Genomic DNA, 14133 nt, shown 5'->3' with positions numbered 1-14133 from the left:
TAAATTAGCATTCAAGTATTTTTCACGAGATATTTATTTAGCGAATACTGAGCGGTTGTTACAGTTTTCATAATACAACCCGGAAGATTTTTTTTATTATTTTATTTTTTTCCATCCTCCACCTTTCCTCCCACTACACCCACTACCCACTACACCCACTACCCACTACACCTACTCCTACACAACAATACATTCGTCCACTCCTCTCTGTCTGCCATATCTCAATTATATTAAACCCAAAGAAATCCAGTGCAGAGGTAAGTTTTGAGCTTTGTATTCCCTCATTTCTTTCCATTATTCATCCCACAAGTATTGAGAAACCAATATGGCAGCTCTCTTCCATTACTTCGATCAGAGGGGTACTAGTAGCAAATCCAGCAACTACACCTTTCAATTTCAGTAACACAAATCAAAGGTTTCATCTATGAATTTCCTCCGTTCATTTACACTTGCTCATACTTAGAACACTTTAATTGCAGTACCACAAACATTTTCAGACTTCAAATTCATGATAAGCAATACACAAACCTTTTCATCTACATAGGTATACATATCGATTATGCTTATATGAAATCACTCAGAATTTATATATGTACATACGCATATTTTGAGTATAACTATTTTTTTTACAAGAGATTGAATGAGTATAAAAACCTACTGGAATAAGAGAGAAGAAAGATGGAGTCTTGAGTTTTGATTTTGCTTGTCTAGCCTGAGTGTTTTGGGGCATCTGAGTGGGGAGTCGGTCCGGTGGTGATGGCAGAGAGAAGTGAGGCGTCGGGTCGGGCAGTCTAGTGAGCCGAGAGAGAGAAACCCGAGGGAGGCGGCGGATCTGCTGCGAGGACGCCGGAGGCGGTGGCGCTCCGCGGCGGTTGCGCCTGCTGCGCCTTGTGCCGTCAGTTGAGAGAGAAGAGGGAGAGAAGGCTGAGCGGGGCTGCTGGCGACGCTGGGTGCGTGCGTCTGTGTGTGAGGCGGCGGTACGGCTGGTGTCGTGTCCGGTGAGTGTCGTGTGTTGAGGGCCGAGAGAGAGAGACGAGTTGAGGGAGAGGAGAGTCAAGGGTCGGCGACGGTGGCTCCGGCTGCTGCTGTCGCCGAGAGAGAGACCGAGGGAGGCGGCGGCGCTCGTCGTCGCCAAGGGGGATTCAAGGGAGCTGGTGGCAGCGGCTTGTCGGCGCTGCTCCTCCGGCGAGCTCCACGGTGGACGGCTGTTACCAGCCGAAGAGAGAGAGATCAGAGGGAGATGGGAGATTGCCGGCAGCTATTGTCGCCGGAGAAGGGGGCGCGGCCGCGGCTTGGCGGCGGCAGGGGGAGACCGAGGGGGGGCGTGAATCTGAGAGAGAGAGGGAGACGAGCAGGGGGGGATGAGTGAATGAAAAGTGAGTGTTTGTGCGTGTGTTGCGGCTGATGGGGGGGATGAAGGCTAGGTGTTGGGCTAGGGTGAGGGTTGGGCTTTGGGGATGGGTTTGAATTTTCGAATTGGGCTTGAATTGGGCCGATTTTAATTGAGTATTGGGCCGAGTATTTGGGCCGATTTTTTTTATGAGTGATGGGCTCCAATTTTTAAATAGATTTGGGCTGCGATTTTTAAAAGCTTGGGCCGATTTTTAATTTTATTTAGCTGGGCCCGATTTATTTTATTCAGTCTGGGTCATTCCTATTTTATTGAGTTGGGCCTCATCTTTTAAATTTATATGGGCTATTATTTATTTAAGCATGAGCTCTATTTCATCTATTTAAATGACTTCCCTATTTTATTTAATTAGACTATTAATTAGTTTGATTAATTATTTTTAAAGACTTTGGATTGCCTTCAATTAATTAAATTGGGCTTTCTTATTTTTTAATTAATTGAACTATTATTAGTTTGATTAATTTATTTAAAGGAGAATTTTCATAATAATATCATATTATTATTATGTGCATATTTTAAGTGATTACTTATTATATGCTAAGCATGACATGCATTTGCATATGTATTTTTGCAAATAAAAGTACTCATGATTTAAATTGGTTTTCATTAAATCCAATTTTCAAAAGAAAGTTGAGTAAGAATATTGTTGGTGTTCTTAACTCAAGAGAAATGTTTTCAATTATTTATTTATTAAATTTTGAAAACCCGGCTAAGTGAATCATAGAATATTAAACACTACACCATGACGTAAGATTAGCTTCACGAGACCTATTAAGAATAGAATTTCTTGTAGGCTTCGTGACCAGGGGGATTAGCGCTGCTTTCCCAAGACAGATTTATATGTGATTATGATCTTCAGGCTTTGCCTAACCAGGTGGGCTTACTTTCCAAATGTACAAAGTATGATTGAGTTATTAAGCTCTAAATGTTTCAATAAATTGCAAATTGTTTATTTAATGTAATGAAAACTGTTTATCCAATAAAATGTTTATGTGCACTCTGCTCTGTTTAAGGCTCGCGCAGTTAATCAATTGAGGTTCTCTTATGACCTAATACGTTGTTTGAGAATTGTGTACACTTGTTAGTTGACTCGGTGGGTTGATCTCCATCGGGCTCTAACCAGAGGCGTTATAAGGGTGCTCGGCTGGATGTGTTCCGGAGCATGAGAAATATCAGGCCTGCCTGGGTAGCGTCCCGAGGTCAAAGTAAACTTGTCTGGGTTACGCCCTCAGTTCAAGTAAGCGGGAGACAGAGATCCGTCGGTGGCTAGAGGTCCGGGATCACAGCGAGTAACAGAAAGGGAGTGTGACATGTGCGCACAAATGAAAGAAAATATTTTAACATGCTTAGAAGTTATTTCATTTTAAAAACCTTCTAAGTCATGTCAAGTATAATTGGATAAACTGTCTTTATTAAGATATAAAATGTTTCAGAAAATGCATGCCCACTAAGTACATTAGTACTTAGCCCAAAAATACTTTCAAATGTTTTCAGGTTGGCTGGCCGGTGCTGACGGGACGGAGCTGAGACTAGCAATAAATTCCTATGTTAGACTTCCGCTGTAGCAATTACTCATTTCAGTCTTTTGTTTTCCCAACTTAAGATCTTCATGTTAAATTTCAAATGATATACCTAACCGAGCATAGACTCTTCACTACTTAATTTATGCCAATGAATGTCAGTTGTCAGAAGCATGAAACAAAACTTGTGATCCAAAAGGGCATAGCCCGACTTTCTATCCTATTTCGGGTTTTTACAAGGTTGTTCCTTGTTTATTTCTATGAATTATTCACACCTTGATTATATTTATTCATTCAAGAATTGGGGTGTGACAGAATGGTATCAGAGCATGAGTTTCCTTTCATGTTTCTGATAACCATAAGCTTTTCAATGTCGAGTCTAGAATAGTACCTCTAGACTTCTGAGAATGTCAGTAAACCTCAGCTCGCCGTCACACTGCCGCAACAAAGGTACGATAATAGTTTCAAAAATATACATATATGTATTTAAGATGTTATGAATGTTTCCAATAAAAAGTGTGCGCTTCAATGAATGATGCTATGTGAATTGCTTATCGCTTTCCATATGTTATAAGTTATGAATTGCTAATCGCTTTCATATTGTTATCATGGGTCTCCGACTCATATAACCAAGCTCAGTATCGTGTTTGGGACAACCCGAGCCCTTAACGATAAGATAAGTAAGTATCGTGTTTGGGACAACCCGAGCCCTTAACGATAAGATAAGTAAGTATCGTGTTTGGGACTACCCGAGCCCTTAACGATAAGATGAGTTAAAGTCATGTTTAGGACTATTGAGCCTTTCACGAATACCAGATGAATGGTCGAGTTAGATTCTTTGAATCTTCCCGGCAATTGAAAAGTTTTATGTGGCATTTAATGTCAACATGTTTCAAGTTTCAAAGAAAATGAACGAATAAGAAAGCTTTATGTTGTCGTTTTAGGCTAGCTGCCTATACGATTAGAATGGTGGATCCTCTTGCAAACTGTTTGAGTACCACCCAAGAATGTTTTGAGAATGTTAATCGTGATAGCACCGCTTGATCGATTTAAGTAAAGACTGGTAAGATAGCAATGTTTAACATAGATATGTTACAACATAGAGGCAATGCCTTAAGACTAAGGATTCACTTGAGCTATTTCAATAGCGGTGAGATTAAGTTTTTCACATAAGAACTTATGTTGCTTATGATTATGATGTTAGTCGTGATAGCTTGGCTAGAACGACATATAATGGACTTTCATAGTATCAGTAACTTATGATGAAGTACTTATTAGTAAGTGTTTTAAGTTCGAAGTTTGACCAGAGCCTTACATGAATTAGAAGTTGACATGATTGGGGGCGAAACTCCCATTTGACTGAGTGATTTGTTTTGTTGGGTCTGGCCAGCCCACATGACTAAGATCTCGGTGATTGTCAATTAAGATTTTTGATCTCGAAGTAGAGCATCATCAAAATATTTAGAGACTCGCACTATATAGTTGTCACAATAGAATATCATATTATCATAATAAGTATAGTAGCGATTAGAATTACTCAGTTTGTCATTAGTTTTCAACCATTAGAACGATGCACTAAGTATCAAGCTGTCTTTTGGTAATCAAAGCGATTTTTGAAACGCCACCACAATGGAAACTTAGAAACCCCCATTTAATAACCATTTGGAAATGGGAAAATGAGTTTACAGGGCAGAAGGAGTGCTATTAATCCTCGAAGTGAAAGTTACGAAGACGATGAGAAAAGTTTGATGTTAGAATTCCCTAGTCAATCTGAGAAGATCACTTAGGATGAAGGAAACAATTAAGGAAGTTCAACAGATTTGAGAGTACAAAGATATTTTTCCCAATGAATTATCAAATTTTCACCAGACCTAGTTTCATGCAACATAGTATGTCATTATGGGGAGCACTAATTAAAGATGTCAAAGAAAAGATGATACACTAAGGATGTGTATTGATTATAAGAAGTTGAAGCAAGCTCATAAGAATAGATATCCTCTTCCGAGGATAGACGACCTGTTAAATCAGTTGAGAGGAGCCGGTGTGTTTTTCAAGATTGACCTAAGATCTGATTACCACCAACTCAGGATGAAAATAGAAGACATTCCAAAGACAGCGTTTCGAACGCGTTATGGACTTTACGAGTTCACAGTGATGCCCTTAGATTTAACGAATGCCCCAGCAGTTTTCATGGACCTAATGAACAGAGTTTTCCATCAGTATCTCGATAGTTTTGTCTTAGTGTTTATCGACGACATCCTCGTATACTCTAAAACCGAAGAACAACATGAAGAGCACTTACGCATCGTACTCAAAACCCTGCGCAATGAGAAATGGTTTACCAAATTCAACAAGTGTGAATTTTGGTTAAAGAAAGTTATGTTTCTCGGTCACATAGTGTCGACTGAAAGAATCTAAGTAGCCCCGCCAAGGTCGAAGCAGTCAAGGAATAGAAGGCACCATCAAATGTCAATGAGATTAGAAGTTTTATCGGTCCAGCAGGTTACAATATAAGGTTCATCGAAAGATTCTCGAGATTGGCTAGGCCAATGACTCGACTTTTAAGAAAATGGACTAAGTATGTTTGGTCCGAAGCTTGTAAACAAAGTTTTAAGTAGCTCAAAACTAGGTTGACTACTGCACCAGTGTTAGCAATACCAGGAGAGAATGAAGAATTTGAGGTGTACACTGAAGCCTCGAAACTAGGATTGGGTTACGTGTTGATGCAAAATCAGAAAGTGATAGCATACACGTCTCGTAAATTGAAGCCCCATGAGCTGAACTACCCGACTCATGATTTAGAACTAGCAGCCGTTGTGCACGCGCTGAAGATTTGGAGACACTATCTCTATGGAGTTAAGTGTAAGATCTTTACAGATCATAAGAGTTTAAAGTACTTTTTCGAGCAAAAAGGATTTAAACATGAGACAACGAAGATTGCTCGAATTAGTAAAGGATTACGATTGCACCATTAGTTACCATCCAGGAAAAGCGAATGTAGTAGCTGACGCCCTGAGTCGAAAGACGAAAGCTAAGTTAGGGTATTTCATTACCCAACATAAGGAGCTGATTCGTGAGTTCGCCTCACTCAGTTTAGAGATTGTTTATTCCCCAGATTCAGTATCGGGTTATGTAGCTGCACTGACAGCTAAACCTGATTTGAGAGAAAGAATTGTGCAAAGCACAAAGAGAAGATTGGTTCTTGGAGAAGATGCGTCTCGCGGCAAGAACGAATGAAACGAAAGGATTCACTGAAGCAAATGATAACGCACTGATGGTTGGTGAAAGATTGTGTGTGCCACACAAAGAAGAATTAAAGAACGAGATTATGAGCAAGGCTCATGATACTCCTTACACTGCACATCCAGGCAGTACAAAGATGCACCAGGATTTAAAGAAAATTTTCTGGTGGAAATAAATGAAAAGAGATATAGCGTCATCGTGGACCGATTATCAAAGTCAGCGCACTTTCTACCAATTCAAATGACATTTGGATTGGAGAAACTTGCAAAGTTATATGTCAAAGAGATAGTACGCCTTTACGGTGTACCTGTATCTATCACGTCAGATCGTGACACCAGATTCACATCGCGTTTCTGGAAAAGTTTAAAAGAAGCCATGGGCACTCAGCTGAACTTCAGCACAGCGTACCACCCTCAGACTGACGGGCAGTCAGAAAGAACGATTCAGATTCTAAAATTTTCGTTGCGAACAATTATCGCAGACAAAGGTAGAAGTTAGGAGGATTTGTTACCTCTCGTAAAATTTGCTTATAACAATAGTTATCAAGCAACATTTGGAACAATCCAGATGAGGCCTTGTATGGCCGAAAATATAGTTCACCACTTTACTAAGATGAAGTGGGTGAAAGAAAGCTGTTAGGTCCTGAACTGGTCCAACAGATGGTTGAGAAGGTCGACCACATCAAGCAAAGAATCAAAGAAGCTCGAGATAGACAAAAGTCTTACGCCGATAAACGCCGATCGGAGTTAGAATTTAATGTTGGGGGATCGAGTTTTCCTCAAAGTCTCTCCCTCAAAGGGAGTTATACGTTTCAGAAAGTTATATAGGACCTTTTGAGATCCTAGATAAGATAGGCCCTGTAGCCTATAGGTTGGCATTGCCGCCCAGTATTGGAGACATATACAATGTGTTTCATGTCTCTCAGTTAAGAAAGTATGTGTTTAATCCAAAGCATTTGATTAAGCCATATAAAGTAGTCCTAGTCAGGACTTAAGTTATGAAAAAAAAATCAGTCCAGATACTTGATCGCAAGGTTCAAGTTTTATGAGACAATAATTTTGTTCTCATCATGAAGTGGAACCATCACAGGATGGAAAAGGCCACAAAAGAGATTAATGAAATGAAAGACTAGTATCACAAGCTAGAATACCAGATATGCAATTTCGGGGACGAAATTTTTTTTTTAGGAGGGAGGGATGTAACACCCCGCCCATTTATATTAAGTTTAGAATTTATTTTAAACTTAGATTTAAGATGATTCACGCCGGATTGAGAAAATGAATTTATTTTAATTCCAGCAAAGATGATTTACAAAAATATATTTGTAAATTTAGTTATTAAATTTATATGCATTGCATATTTATTTAAATTAGCATTCAAGTATTTTTCACGAGATATTTATTTAGCGAATACTGAGCGGTTGTTACAGTTTTCATAATACAACCCGGAAGATTTTTTTTATTATTTTATTTTTTTCCATCCTCCACCTTTCCTCCCACTACACCCACTACCCACTACACCCACTACCCACTACACCTACTCCTACACAACAATACATTCGTCCACTCCTCTCTGTCTGCCATATCTCAATTATATTAAACCCAAAGAAATCCAGTGCAGAGGTAAGTTTTGAGCTTTGTATTCCCTCATTTCTTTCCATTATTCATCCCACAAGTATTGAGAAACCAATATGGCAGCTCTCTTCCATTACTTCGATCAGAGGGGTACTAGTAGCAAATCCAGCAACTACACCTTTCAATTTCAGTAACACAAATCAAAGGTTTCATCTATGAATTTCCTCCGTTCATTTACACTTGCTCATACTTAGAACACTTTAATTGCAGTACCACAAACATTTTCAGACTTCAAATTCATGATAAGCAATACACAAACCTTTTCATCTACATAGGTATACATATCGATTATGCTTATATGAAATCACTCAGAATTTATATATGTACATACGCATATTTTGAGTATAACTATTTTTTTTACAAGAGATTGAATGAGTATAAAAACCTACTGGAATAAGAGAGAAGAAAGATGGAGTCTTGAGTTTTGATTTTGCTTGTCTAGCCTGAGTGTTTTGGGGCATCTGAGTGGGGAGTCGGTCCGGTGGTGATGGCAGAGAGAAGTGAGGCGTCGGGTCGGGCAGTCTAGTGAGCCGAGAGAGAGAAACCCGAGGGAGGCGGCGGATCTGCTGCGAGGACGCCGGAGGCGGTGGCGCTCCGCGGCGGTTGCGCCTGCTGCGCCTTGTGCCGTCAGTTGAGAGAGAAGAGGGAGAGAAGGCTGAGCGGGGCTGCTGGCGACGCTGGGTGCGTGCGTCTGTGTGTGAGGCGGCGGTACGGCTGGTGTCGTGTCCGGTGAGTGTCGTGTGTTGAGGGCCGAGAGAGAGAGACGAGTTGAGGGAGAGGAGAGTCAAGGGTCGGCGACGGTGGCTCCGGCTGCTGCTGTCGCCGAGAGAGAGACCGAGGGAGGCGGCGGCGCTCGTCGTCGCCAAGGGGGATTCAAGGGAGCTGGTGGCAGCGGCTTGTCGGCGCTGCTCCTCCGGCGAGCTCCACGGTGGACGGCTGTTACCAGCCGAAGAGAGAGAGATCAGAGGGAGATGGGAGATTGCCGGCAGCTATTGTCGCCGGAGAAGGGGGCGCGGCCGCGGCTTGGCGGCGGCAGGGGGAGACCGAGGGGGGGCGTGAATCTGAGAGAGAGAGGGAGACGAGCAGGGGGGGATGAGTGAATGAAAAGTGAGTGTTTGTGCGTGTGTTGCGGCTGATGGGGGGGATGAAGGCTAGGTGTTGGGCTAGGGTGAGGGTTGGGCTTTGGGGATGGGTTTGAATTTTCGAATTGGGCTTGAATTGGGCCGATTTTAATTGAGTATTGGGCCGAGTATTTGGGCCGATTTTTTTTATGAGTGATGGGCTCCAATTTTTAAATAGATTTGGGCTGCGATTTTTAAAAGCTTGGGCCGATTTTTAATTTTATTTAGCTGGGCCCGATTTATTTTATTCAGTCTGGGTCATTCCTATTTTATTGAGTTGGGCCTCATCTTTTAAATTTATATGGGCTATTATTTATTTAAGCATGAGCTCTATTTCATCTATTTAAATGACTTCCCTATTTTATTTAATTAGACTATTAATTAGTTTGATTAATTATTTTTAAAGACTTTGGATTGCCTTCAATTAATTAAATTGGGCTTTCTTATTTTTTAATTAATTGAACTATTATTAGTTTGATTAATTTATTTAAAGGAGAATTTTCATAATAATATCATATTATTATTATGTGCATATTTTAAGTGATTACTTATTATATGCTAAGCATGACATGCATTTGCATATGTATTTTTGCAAATAAAAGTACTCATGATTTAAATTGGTTTTCATTAAATCCAATTTTCAAAAGAAAGTTGAGTAAGAATATTGTTGGTGTTCTTAACTCAAGAGAAATGTTTTCAATTATTTATTTATTAAATTTTGAAAACCCGGCTAAGTGAATCATAGAATATTAAACACTACACCATGACGTAAGATTAGCTTCACGAGACCTATTAAGAATAGAATTTCTTGTAGGCTTCGTGACCAGGGGGATTAGCGCTGCTTTCCCAAGACAGATTTATATGTGATTATGATCTTCAGGCTTTGCCTAACCAGGTGGGCTTACTTTCCAAATGTACAAAGTATGATTGAGTTATTAAGCTCTAAATGTTTCAATAAATTGCAAATTGTTTATTTAATGTAATGAAAACTGTTTATCCAATAAAATGTTTATGTGCACTCTGCTCTGTTTAAGGCTCGCGCAGTTAATCAATTGAGGTTCTCTTATGACCTAATACGTTGTTTGAGAATTGTGTACACTTGTTAGTTGACTCGGTGGGTTGATCTCCATCGGGCTCTAACCAGAGGCGTTATAAGGGTGCTCGGCTGGATGTGTTCCGGAGCATGAGAAATATCAGGCCTGCCTGGGTAGCGTCCCGAGGTCAAAGTAAACTTGTCTGGGTTACGCCCTCAGTTCAAGTAAGCGGGAGACAGAGATCCGTCGGTGGCTAGAGGTCCGGGATCACAGCGAGTAACAGAAAGGGAGTGTGACATGTGCGCACAAATGAAAGAAAATATTTTAACATGCTTAGAAGTTATTTCATTTTAAAAACCTTCTAAGTCATGTCAAGTATAATTGGATAAACTGTCTTTATTAAGATATAAAATGTTTCAGAAAATGCATGCCCACTAAGTACATTAGTACTTAGCCCAAAAATACTTTCAAATGTTTTCAGGTTGGCTGGCCGGTGCTGACGGGACGGAGCTGAGACTAGCAATAAATTCCTATGTTAGACTTCCGCTGTAGCAATTACTCATTTCAGTCTTTTGTTTTCCCAACTTAAGATCTTCATGTTAAATTTCAAATGATATACCTAACCGAGCATAGACTCTTCACTACTTAATTTATGCCAATGAATGTCAGTTGTCAGAAGCATGAAACAAAACTTGTGATCCAAAAGGGCATAGCCCGACTTTCTATCCTATTTCGGGTTTTTACAAGGTTGTTCCTTGTTTATTTCTATGAATTATTCACACCTTGATTATATTTATTCATTCAAGAATTGGGGTGTGACATATATATATATATATATATATATATATATATATATATATATATATATAAGAATTAAATTGTAATTTAACATGCACAAAAAATTTCTCTAATCAATATTTTTTAGTAACAACAATGTACATTATTAAGGTTAATTATATGAATCCTAATTCCAAAATTAAATTCAAATTTTCTTAAATAATACAGCAACAGCAACAGCAACAGCAACAGCAACAGCAATAATACACAACACGGAATACATACTAAATAAAAGTTTTAATTTGCATTTTATAAAATAATAATCTCTCCATCCCCAAAATAACTTCCTAGTAGGGCGGCACGAGTTTTAAGAAAAAATTGTTAAATGTATTGGTAGTGGAGAAAAAATATTATAATTAATATTGAAATTTGTGAAAATGTAGTATAATTAGTATTTGAGAATGGTGAAACGTTCAAAAGTAAGAATAAATAAATTATTATTAGTAGTGGGATGATGTCTCAAAATAAATAGAAAGTTATTTGGGGGACGGGAGAGAATTCAATATATAAGTAAGAATATTGAAAAGTAAGAAAAGGAATAACTAAGAGAAGTTAGGGAACAAGAATCCTAGAAAGTTGCACTATTTTCGTTGTTTTCAGTATTCTTATTACTTTCCTTGTTTGATAAAAATTTAACCAAACATTGGAATTTAATATTTTGGAATCAGATTACTTTCCCATAACAAAATTCGTGCCAAACAAACGGCAATGTAAATGTACATTAATGTTAATGTTTTGCTCTATAATATATATTTAAACACATTGACCAATATTTATTTTTTGCTAGAAAAATAAATTAATAATAGTGTGAAATTATTGCAATATAAAACAACTCTAATTTTTGAAAAATATTAACGTTAATGTAATGTACATTATAATATATCCATATTATAATGTCACACCCCAATTCTTGAATGAATAAATATAATCGAGGTGCAACTAATTCATAGAAATAAACAAGGAACAACTTTGTTAAAACCCGAATAATAAGATAACGAGTCGGGCTAGGCCCCTTTGGATCATAAGATTTGTTTCATGTTTCTGACAACCGACGTTCATTAACATAAAACTAGAATTTTTAAATTGAAGCTCGACATGAAGTCATCTTAAGTTGAGAAAACAAAAGATGTATAAGAGTTATTACTACAGCGGAAGTCTATATAGAAATTGAACCCTAGCCTCAGCCCAGTCCCGTCAGCACCGGCCAACCAACCTGAAAACATTTGAAAGTATTTTTGGGCTAAGTACTAATGTACTCAGTGGGCATGCATTTTCATAAACATTTCATATTTTCGTAAAGACAGTTTATCCAATCATACTTGACATATATAACTTAGAAGGTTTTAAAGTGAAATAACTTCTAAGCATGTTAAAATAATTTCTTTCATTTGTGTGCACATGTCACACTCCCTTTCCGTTACTCGCTGTGATCCCGGACATTTTAGCCACCGACGGATCCATTACTCCCGCTTGCTTGAACTGAGGGCGTAACCCAGCCAAGTTCCCATTTGGGACCCAATGCTCCGAAACACATCCCGTCGAGCACCCTTATAACGCCTCATACATGATTAGTGCCCGATGGAGTCAGCTAATAGGTGTACACAATTCCCAGATAACGTGTTAGGTCAAGAGAGAACCTCGATCGATTCATTGTTGCGAGCCTTAAACGGAGCAGAGTGCACAGAATATTTTATTGGATAAACAATTTGCATTTTATTGAATAAACAATTTGCATTTCATTGAAACATTTAGAGCTTAATAACTCAATCATACTTTATATATTTGGAAAGTAAGCCCACCTGGATAGGTAAAGCCTGAAGATCATAATCACATAAACTCGTCTTGGGAAAGCAGTGCTAATCCCCTTGGTTCATAAAGCCTACAAGAAATTCTATTCTTAATAGGTCTCGTGAAGCTAACTTAATGTCTTAGTTGATATACTGAACATACTTGATTCATCACGCCGGGTTTCCAAAATTTAGTAAATAAATAATTGAAAACTAAATTCTTGAGTTAAAGACACCAACAATATCTTTACTCGATTTTTCTTTAATAATTAGAATTATAAATAAAACCAATTAAATTATAAATACTTTTATTGCAAAATGCTAATGCAATTTCATGACATGCTTAGACATATAGTAAGTAATTATGCTTTAATATGCACATAATAATATAATATTATGCAATCATACTTTAAAATAATTAAACAAACCCAAATATAAGGTAATATTAATAAATTAACAACTTAGGCTTAAATCTTTAGTCCAATTAAAATAGATAGGGCAGCCCACTTTCTTAAATTAAAAAGGACCCAAACAATTTAATGCATAGGCCCAACTAAAATAAAAATTCGCAGCCCACTAGGAGGCCCAAAATAATTAAAATCTGAGGCCCATACCTAATTTTTTTTCTTCTTTAAACACACACACACAAACACACACAGCGGCTCACACACACGACACACAGACGGCAACGGCGACACTCCCTTCTTCAGCCAGCGCCGCCACCTCCAAACTTCCGGCGGAGCAACGGCAGCCGCCGCCACCCCCCCCCCCTCTCTCTCTCTCTTTCCTACACACACACAACTCTGACCCTCTCCCTCTTCTTCTTCAACGGCGAGGAGCGCCGCTGTTCCTGCTGCTCCGGTGACGACACAGCCGTAAGCCGCGCCACCGCCCCTTTCTCTCTCCATCGCTCTATTTCAGCCACCGTCGCCCGTATATCGAGCGACGGTGCCGCCTCCCTCAGCTCTCGCCTTTCCAAATTTGAGCCCTAGTCCCCCAAATCGTCACCACCCCTTGCGATTTTCCGGCGACAGCAGCCCATAGAGCCACCACCGTCACTATCTCCCTACCTCGGCTCACAAAACGCCTTCCCCTGCCTCCAGGGACGGAGTCATGGGGGGCTAGGGGGGCTAGAGCCCCCTCCCAAATTTTGAGTTTTTTTTTTTTTAATAAATATATATAGATATATGTTTATAACTATTATAAAATAATTTTGTTTTATAAAAGAGTATTTGATTATTATATTCTCTCATATATACTTAATTTAAGGATAATTCTGTTATTTAAAACTATATAATCTATGAAATATTGTTTGTTATTATTACTATTATACTTGTCTTTTAATAAAAAATGCCTAATATGCATGAAATGCTAAAAAAAATTACTATAATGTATTGAAACTAATTTGTAATATATAGAAAATATATAATCTATGAACATGTTGTTTGTTATTATTATTATTATTCTTGCCTTTTAATAAAAAATGTTTTAAATATACGGAATGTCCAAAAAAAGTTTTGTGATATATTGAAACTATATAATCTAT

At 38.6% G+C, this 14133-nt stretch overlaps 2 long non-coding RNA genes across 2 annotated transcripts; both read left to right on the top strand.

The window, feature by feature from the left end:
* The first annotated feature begins 223 nt into the window (after window positions 1-223).
* On the top strand, window positions 224-3189 carry LOC131017420 (uncharacterized). Its single transcript, XR_009099602.1, has 3 exons — window positions 224-415; window positions 2205-2285; window positions 2906-3189. It is a non-coding gene; the product is annotated as an uncharacterized LOC131017420 (long non-coding RNA).
* A 4573-nt stretch (window positions 3190-7762) lies between these two features.
* LOC131017419 (uncharacterized) lies at window positions 7763-10739 on the top strand. The gene is made up of 3 exons (XR_009099601.1): window positions 7763-7954; window positions 9744-9824; window positions 10445-10739. It is a non-coding gene; the product is annotated as an uncharacterized LOC131017419 (long non-coding RNA).
* Window positions 10740-14133: the final 3394 nt, after the last annotated feature.

The sequence above is a fragment of the Salvia miltiorrhiza genome, chromosome 3 (assembly GCF_028751815.1).
Source record: "Salvia miltiorrhiza cultivar Shanhuang (shh) chromosome 3, IMPLAD_Smil_shh, whole genome shotgun sequence".
NCBI classification, from domain to species: Eukaryota; Viridiplantae; Streptophyta; class Magnoliopsida; order Lamiales; family Lamiaceae; genus Salvia; species Salvia miltiorrhiza.
The sequence above is the reverse complement of the archived record's forward strand: the minus strand, read 5'-3'. Positions and strand labels throughout refer to the sequence as shown.